At 42.6% G+C, this 14150-nt stretch overlaps 1 non-coding gene across 1 annotated transcript; it reads right to left on the reverse strand.

The window, feature by feature from the left end:
- Positions 1-4731: 4731 nt before the first annotated feature.
- Positions 4732-4935, reverse strand: LOC126189809 (small nucleolar RNA U3). The gene has a single exon (XR_007538224.1). It is a non-coding gene; the product is annotated as a small nucleolar RNA U3 (small nucleolar RNA).
- Positions 4936-14150: the final 9215 nt, after the last annotated feature.

A 14150-nucleotide genomic window follows, 5' to 3' on the forward strand; every position in this document is an offset into this window, starting at 1 on the left:
ACGCACTCAGGGAACGTGACGTTGATTGTACATATGACGCTAACGTAACTACCGAATCATGGAAAGTTGCAAAAAAAAAGAAAAAATCATCTAAGTATGAATATTAACTGTACGCCTACAACTTCACAGAGGTGTACGGCGCAAGCCGCTTTCATCGGTCCATTAAGAGATCATACGCACTGAGAAAGCGCTATTTCACGCTCAGTGAAGACGAATTGGAGGTAAAAAGCGACGCTGTCACGTACCGCCCGTGAGGGGAGAGCCCCAAACGCTGTATGTAGAGGCCCTTAAAAGCCAAGCAACGTAGAGTTCAGCAGAGTTCGAGAGTTCCAGTGAATGACATCAGCCTCGGTTGAAAGAGCCACAGCAGATACCAAGTAAGCGAGCATCAGACTCGTTGTCAGTTAACTTTGTGCACTATAAAGGACTTGCAAACTTTTGCCTGTACGTACCTCTGGACTTCTGTTACTGACTTCCATCGTCCATTTGCCTACACGTACCTGTCTCTGCCTGTCATTTTGACTGTGATGCGTACTTGAGCCTACGGGTTCGTTTAGAGCAATAGAATCTGGCACTTTCATGATTTGTAGTCAATAGTACCATATGTTACGGCAGCTAAACAAAGTTATAGGCCAGGGTGACCACTTATTCTAGTAACCTCATATATGTGTTTGTAAACCAGTGTCTATGCCCTTCCGCATTTTCATTGCAGCCACATGAAAAAGCAATAAGAAACAAACCAGTAAGCCAACCCAGAGTCTCATTTCACTATCATCACCATATCTACCTCTATCACCCCAAATCTTTCTGCCCTATTTCCAACCACAGCGACCAGAAAAATCTCCGCTTGACCCCGTCGCCGCTTCACTCCTGTACGCAGCTGCTTGCGTACTACTAATGTATGATCTTAAATACCCCGTCACTTCTGGTCTCAGAGCAAGCTTCTGAAGTAATTATGTCGCGACCCACGTCGGATTAGGGCAGGTATGTAACTCGCCAACTAAACCATACCAATATCCCAACGACTAGTAGCAATAAATTGTAAACTTCCAACAATGATGTATGTGAGTCGACGCCAAAGTAACAAATCGAAAGCGTATTTCCTTCTACCCTGCGACGTGTAGAAGGTATTATACCAGCTCATTTCACCTTCATAACATACTAATTCATGGGATCGGTTGAAGTAAGTGTTAACCCACGAGAGCGTAATTTTTGGTTGTGGCATGTTATTGCTGCTTGAGTTCAATGACAACAAAATAAATACGATAAAACAAAACAATTTATATAGTAGACAGATTTTTTCTAGCGGCACACAAGCGCTTCTTCTTACCAGCACATGTGGCATTCGAAAATACAATAGACAGGCCACACTGTGATCAGACTAATCCTTTCTAAATTGAGGGTTAGCACTTTTTTTCCGCTGACCCTTTCAATTTTTTGAGGTATGTTGTTGCACTTCCTTGAATGCCCAACCCGTTATTTACATAATCCTTGTACATAAACAGCGCAGTTTTACTATTTCGTAATGACTCCTTCTGCTGACAGCTCCTACATCAAGATAAATTAACCTCTGAGATCTCGTGTATCAGCATATGGGAAAATAAGACAACAAAGCTACTGCTGACACCTCCTACATCAAGATAAATTAACCTATGGGATCTCGTGTCTCAGCAAATGGGAAGATAAGACAACAAAGCGACCCTATATATTTTGATTTAGCAAAATCCTTACAAATTGTCCCCAATAGCCAAGAATTGAGCAAACCTACAATGAGTCAGCTGAGAATATACAGTTCTCTTTTCAAACTCATTGTAGAGCCATGGACGAATTAGTGTGCCGAAGGGAGAAATGCGTGTGCAACTGTTTTCATTCTCTCTCTTCCCCATTGCTAGATCAGCTGAATCACGAATACAATGTTGGCATTCCCCTAAGATTAGCCCGATTGAAACCACTAATGGAACAAATTTTCCTTATCGATGAGGTAACTTCCTAGTATAGAAGAGGAACCTCTTAATAGTTCGTTATGAAACATGATGTGCCTTATCTAAAGTTAACCGTCATACAGGCACAGTAAGCTCGGAAACCGCGATGAAAGTTCCCGCCAAAATCAGAAGTACTGCTTTTGTGTTAGCAGAAGAGCCCAACACCGTGTTACGAGTGTAGGCCGAAATGCAGGCGTTTTAGCTCAAGCAGGCTAGCGTGAGGAGGGAAGAACTATACTGACGTGAGGTCTGGAACATGACAAGGAATGAGAATTCAGAAAGCGGACACAATTAGTTTGATACTTAACTTTAATCCATTAATGATGAACGTCGCTCTTGACGGTACATGAGTCACAATATTATCTGTTCACAAGACATTCTTGAAGATAGTACTTATAGTAACTCAACATAGCGCCTTGCTAGGTCGTAACAAATGACGTAGCTGAAGGCAGTGCTAAACTGTCGTCTCTGCAAATGAGAGCGTATGTAGACAGTGAACCAACGCTAGCAAAGTCGACTGTACAACTGGGGCGAGTGCTAAGGAGTCTCTGTAGACTAGACATGCCGTGTGGCGGTGCTCGGTCTGCAATCAATGATAGTGGCGACACGCGGGTCCGACGTATACTAACGGACCGCGGCCGATTTAAAGGCCACCACCTAGCAAGTGTGGTGACTGGTGGTGACACCACAACTGCAAGCGGTTGTAGACCTCTCCGTATTTCAGTTTCCATCGTCATGGTTAGTGCAGACATTTAAAACACGCATCATAAGATCGGAAGATCTCTCTCTCCCTCTCTCTCTCTCTCTCTCTCTCTCGTAAATATTTATATTTCTCAGTCATCAAAAACAACTGTTCAATACGGCGATCACTATTTTCATTGCAAAATTCTGTGAGCGTAGACAGTTCTGGTATAAACGATCAAAAGTACCTGGCGTACAGAGAATTCTTACTATCGGGTCCGTAGTCCAAACAAAAACGCCCTCCGCTGATAATGCAATGGCCTCGTAAACGAGACTGCTCAGACGGCCAACAGATACAAGTCTAAAAGAGCCAAATCCGGGGCCATGGCACCCAAGCATTTGGTCCACCTCGAATTACACATATATCGCGCAGTTTTGCTTTGAAATGGACTCCGACAGCAACTTCAAAATGCGCCGATACGCCACTGTGTTGGGACAATGTTTCTGCACGAATGTTCAGTAGCACATCTTCCAATAGCACCACCAGCGCTTCCTGCAGGAATATCGGGCATTCTGGACCCGTTAGGTGAGGAAATCGCCAGCAGTGCTGACCAGCATCAGCATCATCATCGTCGTCGTCGCCATCCATCATCCGCAGCAGCCGCCCTTTAAAATACACTCCTATATAACGGACTTCATTGTTAATTTGTACTATTTTATTTTCGATATACAGACTGACGTCATTTTGATCTTACTGCAACTGATTTTTCAAGCCTAGTTCCAGATTTGCTTTATTAAGCTCATCTATACTTGATGCCATCATTGGGTCCATTATCAAGTATTCCTTCTTCGGTTTAGTTTGTAGGGGGGGGGGGGTGCTAGACCTGAAGGTATGGAGAATTAATATTTTGGGAGAAAAATGGTTCAAATGGCTCTGAGCACTATGGGACTTAACATCTGAGGTCATCAGTCCCCTAGAACTTAGAACTACTTAAACCTAACTAACCTAAGGACATCACACACATCCATGCCCGAGACAGGATTCGAACCTGCGACCGTAGCGGTCGCGCGGTTGCAGACTGAAGCGCCTAGAACAGCTCGGCCACTTCGGCCGGCTATTGTGGGAGAAGAATGGGCCAACTTGTAAGTAGCCATAAAAAAGTTGCAGTTCCGACCCTGTTGAAAGCCTGCGTAATACCGACCTTTAAATCATTATCTTGAAAGAAAAACAGCCACCCATTCGCCACCGAACATGTGCTCCCTTAAACTGAGGCGATAATAAATCTCCTGGCTCGATTGCTCTTTAAATTCTGAGAGTCTCATATGGTACTTATCCACATATCGATGCCGGAGGTGTGGTGAAATTTACGGGAATAAATAACATGAGAGGTCACTACAATGAAAATGTGTCTGTTTCCTAAAAATTATAAATATTAGCAAGAGTTAAAAGCGTATGTCCAACAGTGGGGCGCACCTTACCCAAACATTCATTCCTAAGCAAAATTTTATGCGCTACACAATCTAACCACCTCTAGAAATGTGTAATAAGAAATACCGTACACCTTGTCCACGTGCACAAGCTGAACTTACATTTCACAACAAAAGCAGTGAATCCAGAAATGGTGTTTTACCAAAATGGAAATGAGCATTTGGCGTCATTGGCCGGGAGGCCCCTTACGGGGCAGGTCCGGCCGCCTTGGTGCAGGTCTTATTACATTCGACGCCACATTAGGCGATCTGCGCGCCGGATGGCGATGAAATGACGATGAAGACAACACAGCACCCAGTCCCTGAACGGAGAAAATCCCCGACTCAGCCGGGAATCTAACCCTGGCCTTAAATTTAATTTTGTTCGTTTTCGTTCGTTGCATCTGATCGGGGCGGACGTCGTAAGACACCCTTGTAAGTTCGTTGTTGATCTATTAACTCAGTTTTTTTCATTACATACGGCAGCTAACCCTCTGACCGAACACACTAAGCTACCGTGCCGGCTAAAATGAAGGATACACAACACCCAGTCCCCTGTCGGGAATCGAACCGGGGCCCCCTGCGTGGTTATAAATAAACCACCTCTCGGAAAGTCCTGTTCCCTTCCCACATCCCTAAGAATGTGGTGAACGATCGATTAAAGCCAAGATGCAATGAATCTCGGTCGGATGTCTCATGCTCAGGGAAAGTGCTACCACTCATCATTGTCGTTACGTCCACTCCAGCTTTGAACTAGAGAGAGATGAAGACATACTACAGAAATGATCCCGTGAAGTATGATCCTGCTATCGGGGCGGACAGGTGTCTTACCACAAACGAAGAGACGAGCTGTTTAAACACATGGTGATGACAAAAGTGGTGATGACGTTCTAGCCACAGACATTTCATTAGCTTATTAGAATTCCGGTTTTCAGGACTGTTCACGATCGGTAATTGGGCACTCCGGATGGGCAGCAGTGTAGAGTTCTTAATCACTAAATGTCCTAACTGTGTGACGAATCAATATGTTTGAAACCATAATTCTTTACATTTTAAGGTGTTTCTTTTTCATAGTGTTGTATGTAAATACTTTTAAAAGCACTGTAATACTCACTTTTAATTTTAATTTACGTTGCGTTCCAAATGTCTAAGATTGTAGAAACGTATAGACACTGGGATTTGTCAGGGCATAAAATGACAAAGTATCACTGTAAGAAGTAGGTGGTCTTCTAAAGTATCTTAGAAACCGCTTTAAAATACTGCGTGAGGCGTACTCCAAAGCTCTTCTGTTCTTGATTCAGAAAAAGTAGACTAGAGACAAATGGCGTTCGCTACTGGATATGAGATGCGCTGCAATAACTGCGAAACAGGAAATACTTGCTGTATAAGACACATACTTGGACAGCAGCGAGCCGAATGTCGTCTGGTAATAGGTCCAGGACCGTGGACCACTGGAGGCGACACCACCGTAATCGAGACGCCGGCAGTTCGCAGGAAACATCGTGTAGACTGTTTAGCATGTAAAAGACAGTCACAGTACATTTTATGGTTAAATTGTGATAATAACAATATTAGTATAACTGTAGTATCGTTGTAGTTAGTGTCTGGCATTATACTCATGTCATTATTACCTGGGGTACGATCGATCCGGCTCACACGAACTCAGCAACTTTTACCTGCTCAGCACACGAACTGAGCAACTTGCCCCAAACGGTCCTGACCGCCAATACATGAACTGAGCAACACACGAACTGACCAACTTTCAACTGCGCACCTGCAGGTTCCTTTGCAAATACTTTTATTCAGGGAATTTATTGAACTTAAGGAAACAAATACACAAGTTGCAAATATTTTTATTCAGCAAATTTATTGAACTTATAGAAAAACAATTAAATTTTGTAGTAAATACACTTTTAAAAGTGCAAACAGTCAATTTCGCCATTTCTCAGTTGCACAATTTTTCTATAGATGAATATTTGTTTCTCTCTCTCGTTCTCTTGTCCGTTTTCGGTAAGAAACTACAGCCAACACTATTCAGTCGAATGTAAGTGTCTGTTTGCACTCTTCTCAAAGTGCTCACAAAATTAAAAATGTTAGGATAAGCTGATTCAAAAGATGAATTAAAACGTGAATGAAAGCTCTCGCATGCGTTCGTCGTCCTCCAAAGTGCAGAGGATTCGTCTGCCCAAATAGAAGGCGAGAAAGATGCGTTTTCCTCGTAAATACAATTTTCCAACAGATTGTCGCAGAACTGCGTCAGTAATGAATCTTCTGGCTTGATACTCTTAAGATCACAAAACGCATTTCCTACCTCTTCATGTCTTACGTACGTTAAAGAGAAGCAATAGTGAAGCCATTTCCCTTTACCACTCTCTTTATCCTTGTAAACTGTGCAAAGTCCAAGTGTCTGAAGTTTACGCCACCTGTTAAAGAGAGAAGAAAAAAAGATTTCAATACCTACAATTTTCAATACAACTGAGGGGAAAAATATTCGAACTGGTTCGCTAGTAATTAGCACCAATGAATGCCTACTCCAGTATGCAACTTTTACTCATTCACATAATTTCGTGAGCAAAGAAGTTTTATGGAAAATGCAGGCTGTTACAATTTTTCACTAGATGGAATTCATTTGAAAACTGATGAAAGTACTTAATGCCATCCATAAATACTAACACACTTCTCGTAATATTTTCTAATCAGTGTGTTATAACATTTACTGACGCAGGCAATCAGTATTTGAAAACAGATACAGAACTTATGGCTTTTATTAGTATCAAGTAACTAAAGTCGAATGTAAACCCAATATTATACAGTCATTTTTAATGAGATGAATTGGCGCGTTTTTCAGATTTGTTACTTCAATTCGGTGGTGGACAGTTAACAAAGAAATAAACTCAATCATCCAGTATTTTGCGATTTGGTAAATAGCCTTAAATAATCATTCGATAACACACTGCAGACCACTATGTGTAGACCTTAACATCTGAAAAGAATCTGTGGTCTTTTCAGGACGAAAAGGTCAACACTGCATGGAGTCCCAAGCGAAACTATACTGTGTTAGTATAAGATAAAAAAAAGATGGAAAAAAGAAAGAAAACTTACCAAGCTTGGGGCAGATGAAACCGGCAGCCAACTGTTTCACTCTCGGGAAAGACTGAATTAACAGCTCCGTGGATTGCTGCCGCAAAATCAACCACGAAAATTTTTGGTTTGAAGCAAATTCCTTTGTTTAAACATTCCTGTTTAACGCAATCCAGAGCACTGACGTACGTTGCCGTCTTTTTATCTTTCAAAAGACAGGAAACCACAGCTGTACCCCTGAATCGTAAATAATTGCAAGAAAAATTTTGGAGGATAATCAAATGTGGCACCCATCAGAACTATGTCCTTTTCACATAAATAACGAAGATCTGACTCCGTTGAAAAAATTATCAAACCTGAGTCAGGATCATTTTTCAATACAAATTCCTCATCTTTTATTATCTTCGTGTTAATAGAATTGACCGCCAAGTGTACCTCCTCTGTTGATTTTGGCAATTTCGGATGGCACTTAAGCCTTGTACTGACAATATTATTTCTTATGTACGTTACATCTCGACGAGTCAAGATGTTGACCAAATGGCTCTGCTGCTCCACCTACTTATTAATGAGTTCTGCCGGTCGCTCGTCAATATCACATGTAGCTTTTGATTTTATTGAATTCGACACTGATTTTTTTCGTAAGTCTTGCACTAAATATGGATCATGACTATGATTTCCGTCGCACCTCGACAAAACATGATCATTCCCTAATGTAAAAATTTTTTCATTGCAGTTATTCTTAGAGCATCTCCAGCCCTGCTCGCCAGTAGATTTCTCCCCCCTATAGCGTCTAAAGGTGAAATTTTTGTAAATAAGAAATATCTGACCCCTTTCACTAATCTGACATGTTCCACATCCTGGAGGACCTCCTCACTGAGGATCAATTGGAATGAAAGTAAATCTAAAAAAAAAAAAAATCTAAAAACATTGTCTTCACACTGTCCTCCATATTCATTATAATTCTCCTACGCGTTTAACAAAACTTTATCCTGAAACTCGCCACTACGTACTCTTCACGGGCGGACACGAACAAAGCAGCAGAAACAATTATACTGGGTCTAGGGAGGCTCTGCCGGTCGCATCTTTTAGGTGGGAAGCCCCAGGTCTGCGCTCTTCTACTTGAAGGGAAAGTTGCTCAGTTCGTGTGAAGGGATTAGTGAGGCCTAATCTCGACCCTGTCTATGCTGCTCAGTTCGTGTCCGGCCGATCGATCTTCCACCTATACCTAATCACAATCTAAAATCGCTGGTTTAGTGAAACAGCGCAGGCATTATAATCAAATAGAGCTACTACATTTGTTTGCAATTTACACTAACTGAAATTAATATTCTACTTCATTACTGTAGTTCGCCAATTAAAGCACATACAGACTTCCAACATCAAAATCTGAAATAAACCAGTTCCATTACGTTAATATGAATTTATTTTCTTTGCTTTTAACGGAATCTATGATAATTATTATTATTTTAAGTCACTAGTACTATTACCGATTCTGGACAGAGTTCTGTTATAACGGCTTAAATATGCTCTGTCCTTAAGAGGGTAAATCCATTGTTGACATCTGTAAAGGCTAAAGATGGCGACATGTCCTTCTTCCCGGGTTTCTGCGACTTTTACTTATGCACCTTGTTTCATCCATCACAGCAGCTGCCGTATGTCTGAGTCACTCTCATTTCGTTGGCAGTAATAGAGGTCACATATACGAGGCGCATTCAAGTTCTAAGGCCTCCGATTTTTTTTCTCCAGACTGGAAAGAGATAGGAACATGCACATTGTTTTAAAATGAGGCCGCGTTCATTGTCAATACGTCCCAGAGATGGCAGCACCGTACGGCAGATGGAATTTTACCGCCAGCGGCGAGAATGAGAACTGTTTTAAATACTTAAAATGGCGACGTTTTCCTTACTTGAACAGCGTGCAACCATTCGTTTTCTTAATTTGCGTGGTGTGAAACCAATTGAAATTCATCGACAGTTGAAGGAGACATGTGGTGATGGAGTTATGGATGTGTCGAAAGTACGTTCATCGATGCGACAGTTTAATGAAGGCAGAACATCGCGTGACAACAAACTGAAACAACCTCGGGCTCGCACAAGCCGGTCTGACGACATGATCGAGAAAGTGGAGAGAATTGTTTTGGGGGATCGCCGAATGACTGTTGAACAGATCGCCTCCAGAGTTGGCATTTCTGTGGGCTCCGTGCACACAATCCTGCATGACGACCTGAAAATGCGAAAAGTGTCATCCAGGTGGGTGCCACCAACGCTGACGGACGACCACATGGTTGCCCGTGTGGCATGTTGCCAAGCAATGTTGATGCGCAACGACAGCATGAATGGGACTTTCTTTTCGTCGGTTGTGACAATGGATGAGACGTGGGTGCCATTTTTCAATCCAGAAACAAAGCACCAGTCAGCTCAATGGAAGCACACAGATTCACCGCCACCAAAAAAATTTCGGGTAACTGCCAGTGCTGAAAAAATGATGGTGTCCATGTTATGGGACAGCGAGGGCGTAATCCTTACCCATTGCGTTCCAAAGGGCACTACGGTAACAGGTGCATCCTACGAAAATGTTTTGAAGAACAAATTCCTTCCTGCACTGCAACAAAAACGTCCGGGAAGGGCTGCGCGTGTGCTGTTTCACCAAGACAACGCACCCGCACATCGAGCTAACGTTACGCAACAGTTTCTTCGTGATAACAACTTTGAAGTGATTCCTCATGCTCCCTACTCACCTGACCTGGCTCCTAGTGACTTTTGGCTTTTTCCAACAATGAAAGACACTCTCTGTGGCCGCACATTCACCAGCTGTGCTGCTGTTGCCTCAGCGATTTTCCAGTGGTCAAAACAGACTCCTAAAGAAGCCTTCGCCGCTGCCATGGAATCATGGCGTCAGCGTTGTGAAAAATGTGTACGTCTGCAGGGCGATTACGTTGAGAAGTAACGCCAGTTTCATCGATTTCGGGTGAGTAGTTAATTAGAAAAAAAAATCGGAGGCCTTAGAACTTGAATGCACCTCGTACAATTACTGAAAGCTGTCAGAAAGCGACATGAAGGCATTTCTCAGACAATCGACATCCTCCGGAATCTTCTCTTCATGGTCTGACTTCTGTTTGTGTGTCGTTTATGACACTAAAAACTTTCCGTACAAAATCAATAAAACTATCAGAGTTTCATTATGTATTTACTAAAACACGATGCAACGCTTAACACACTGACAAGTGTAGCATATTAACATGATTTAACATGGTGATGAATTACAATAAATTTTGTGAACGAAATATATGACTAACGGTTATCAGTAGTCTATATTTAACGAAAACTTGTGACACAACTTCATTACACTTACTAATGTTGCCGAAATGTTCTGCAGAAAATTACACGAAATCAGTTTCAGTAATCAGGAAGATCGCAATGTAGTGCCTCCTTTAAATCGTCGCACGAACGACAAAGTGGCTGATATCGAAGTAAGTAACCATGGGATAGAAAACTCACTGAAATCGCTCAACAGAGGGAAGGCCACTGGACTTGAGTACCAGTACGATTACCTGGTACATTATCCGAAAAAACTAGCTCCTTTTCTAGCAGCAGGGTACCATGGGTCTTAGGAGGAGCAAAGTGTTTCTGACGATTGGAACAAAAAAAAAAATCATTCCCTTTTACAAAAGGGTCGCCAGACAGATATACAAAATTCCAGGTCCGTACCTCTGACATCAGTCAGTTGTTAAACTGTAGAACAAGTTTTACTCTCGCGTATCATGGGAATTCTGGAGGACGAAAATTTCCTCCGTAGGCGCCAACATGGGTTCTAAAAACAACAATCGTGTGAAACCCAGCTCGCTTTCTCCGTCCACGAAACAGAAATACAGGCGCCCAGGTAGATGTCTTGTTCCTTGACTTCCGGAAAGCATTCGATGCGGTTCCTGGTTAATGAAAAAATACGAGGGTACGGAATATCAGACCAGCTAAATGACTGGATTGAAGAGTTTCTAACAGAAGGAACACAGCATTCATTCTAAATGGAGAGAACTCTTCAGACGCAGAAGTACCTTCAGACATGTCACAGGGTAGTGTTACAGGACCATTACTTTTCACAACGTATATATAAAAATGACTTGGTAGATAACGTCAGAGTCCCATGGGGCTTTCCGAGGATGATGCCGTTCTACACAGAGAAAATGCGACGTTACGAAGTGCATGAAGACCCGCAGAGAATCGACGCTTGGCGCACAGAGTGGCAACTGACCCTCAGTTTAAACAAATGTAGCTTATTGCGAATACATAGAAACATCCTTTATGATATTACAGAGCAATCACTAGAAGCAGTTACTTCCATAAAATACAAAGGTGTATGCGTACCGAACACTTTGAAATTGAACGACCACATATAATTAATTGGGGGTAAGGCAGATACCGGACTTAGGTTCATTGCAAGTATCCTTGGGAATTGGAGCCCGTCAACGAAGGGAAGTAGCTTACGAAACACTCGTTAGACCAACACTTGAATACTGCTCGTCAGTACTGGACCAGTACCAGACGGGAGTGACAGAGGAAATAGAGAAGATCTAAAGCCGAGCAGCGCGTTTTGTACAGGTTCATTTAGTGTGGCAGACGCCGCAGGAGAGGGGTCCCGCATCATGGCGTCATTTACCGTTAAAGTTCAGAGAGCGTACGTTCGTAGAGGTAGTCACCAAATCTCTTGCTTCGTCCTACGTATATCACGCGAAACAACCGCGAAGAAAAAATTAGAGATTAAGACAAAATTAGAGATTCGAGTACACACAGAGGCTTACTGGCAATCGTTCCTCCCGTGAACTATTCGCGACTGGAATGAGGAAGAGGAGAAGTAACAATAGCACACAAAGCACTCCCCACCACACAATGCGAAATGGGCTGTGCAGTTTAGGTGTAGATGCAGATGAACCACAGAAGGTTGTAACGTACCGAAATTATGTTGTATTTAAATGTGTGCTCATGATCGACCTCTGCTATCTTTTTTCACAGAATGTGAATTCCGACTACAGCAGACGAAAATCAGGCCAGGCGCAAGTCTGCTGTCAGAAGTCCGGCGTACATAGTGTGTTAAATTGGTTTACAAAATTTTTAATGCCTGCCGCTGTAGATTAAACGCTTCTGGATGCGGATGCTAGTAAGTAACTTGCACTTCTCATATCTGCGGAGATCTCTGGGCTGAGAGCATGAGACACTGTTGATAGCGATCTGTCTGTCGGAAGGGGACGTTAAGCTCGATGGACCATTAGCTGACAAGCGAGAACATCAGGCTGGGGACTGGCATCGACATTATATCAGACACACTTTTTGTTCCATAGTGAAGTGATCTTCAAGATTTTGTGGTAAATTTGTGGTAAGGTCGTATGGGACCAAACAGCTGAGGTCATCGGTCCCTAAGCTTACACACTACTTAATCTAACTTAAACTAACTTACGCTAAGGACAACACACACACCCATGCCCGAGGGAGGACTCGAACCTCCGACGGGGGGAGCCGCGCGGACCGTGACAAGGCGCCTTAGACCACTCAGCTACACCGCGCGTCGATCTTCAAGAATGTAGAATACGACATAAAACAGGAATACATATTTACCGAAAGAAAGATACACTAACGGTCCTAAGTGAAATGGTCGTCAAGGGTGTGGATAGAGTCCAAAAACCTAAAAGATATTCTCATTTAAGAAGTAACAGACTTGTAATAACAATCCTAACCCGTCCCTTTTCCCATTCATTGTAAACACAACACTCTTCAAGAAACTCGTCGGCTATCAGTACTAAACAGAAAAGTACATCTAAGTTGCAAAACACACACCCAACAAGAGAGACATGGAAATTTGCAGTAGAAAAGTTGAAAATCTCTGGGATCCCATGCGACTGTACACAATGGCTCCTTTTGCCACAGCCGATTCGCTTACCTTGTCAGATAAACGTACTAATACCAAACTAGGAATTAGAATTATGCATTCTCAATGAGACACAACGGACTAGTGGTGTGATACCCACTGAATAACTGACAAGTAAACAACGCAAAAAGTTGCTCAAAAACTGACCAAGCGAAAAGGGTGCCTGGAGGAATAATTTCCAATTTCTTGAAGGATTTGAGGTACAGTGTAGCGTGATGTAAGCCTTTCAACAACCGGAAAGTTGGTTTGAACACCACAGTGCTTTACTAGGCATGGTGCCGTTGGACGTTATGTGCTGTTGCCTTCCTCTGATCTTTGAAGAGACATACCCAGCCCTTTAAGAGGGAGATACACTTTTCCTGGACTTCGAACCACGTCGAGAAACGTTGCCAAAGGTGAAAGAAGTGATAAGTGACAGATTAAAATACTACTGTGATCGGTATCGAAACCGTGGATTTGTAGTCTGTCACGTTAACACTGAGCCACTGCGACGCAGGAATTACAAGACGATTATCTAAGTATCCCCACCGAGCTGCGGATCATCATTAACACCAAAGACGAATGGATTTCCCCGGGAGATGGCTGTTAACCTGTGAGGTAGAAGATACAGAGTCCCAGAGCTGTTGCTGACGACAAAACAAACACATTATAAGTGATCAGTGTTTGCAGCTATGACAGACCGGAGCCACACTGTCTGCTCTTAATGCTTCTGTTATCTTCGGCCACAGAGCTGTTTCATCAGGCCTTTACAGACAAAGCACCTGTAACGACCGCAGTCTGAAATATTTGTTAAAACGTGGGAGCCACTTTTCGTAGTGTGTTTTATTTTACTGAGGTTCCTCTTCTCCTGGCTTCGCGTTCATTTGGTTTTATCTCAGTCTGATATCATTAGCATCATCCACTATTAACAATGGCTTCTTATTCTTACCACTATTTCTTCTTCGACAAAAACCAATTTCCCTTTGTCATCGATTTCCTTTAAAACTGCGTCATTAGTAATTTAAAAAAAAAAAAAAGTTGCGA

The sequence above is a fragment of the Schistocerca cancellata genome, chromosome 5 (genome assembly GCF_023864275.1).
Source record: "Schistocerca cancellata isolate TAMUIC-IGC-003103 chromosome 5, iqSchCanc2.1, whole genome shotgun sequence".
NCBI lineage: Eukaryota > Metazoa > Arthropoda > Insecta > Orthoptera > Acrididae > Schistocerca > Schistocerca cancellata.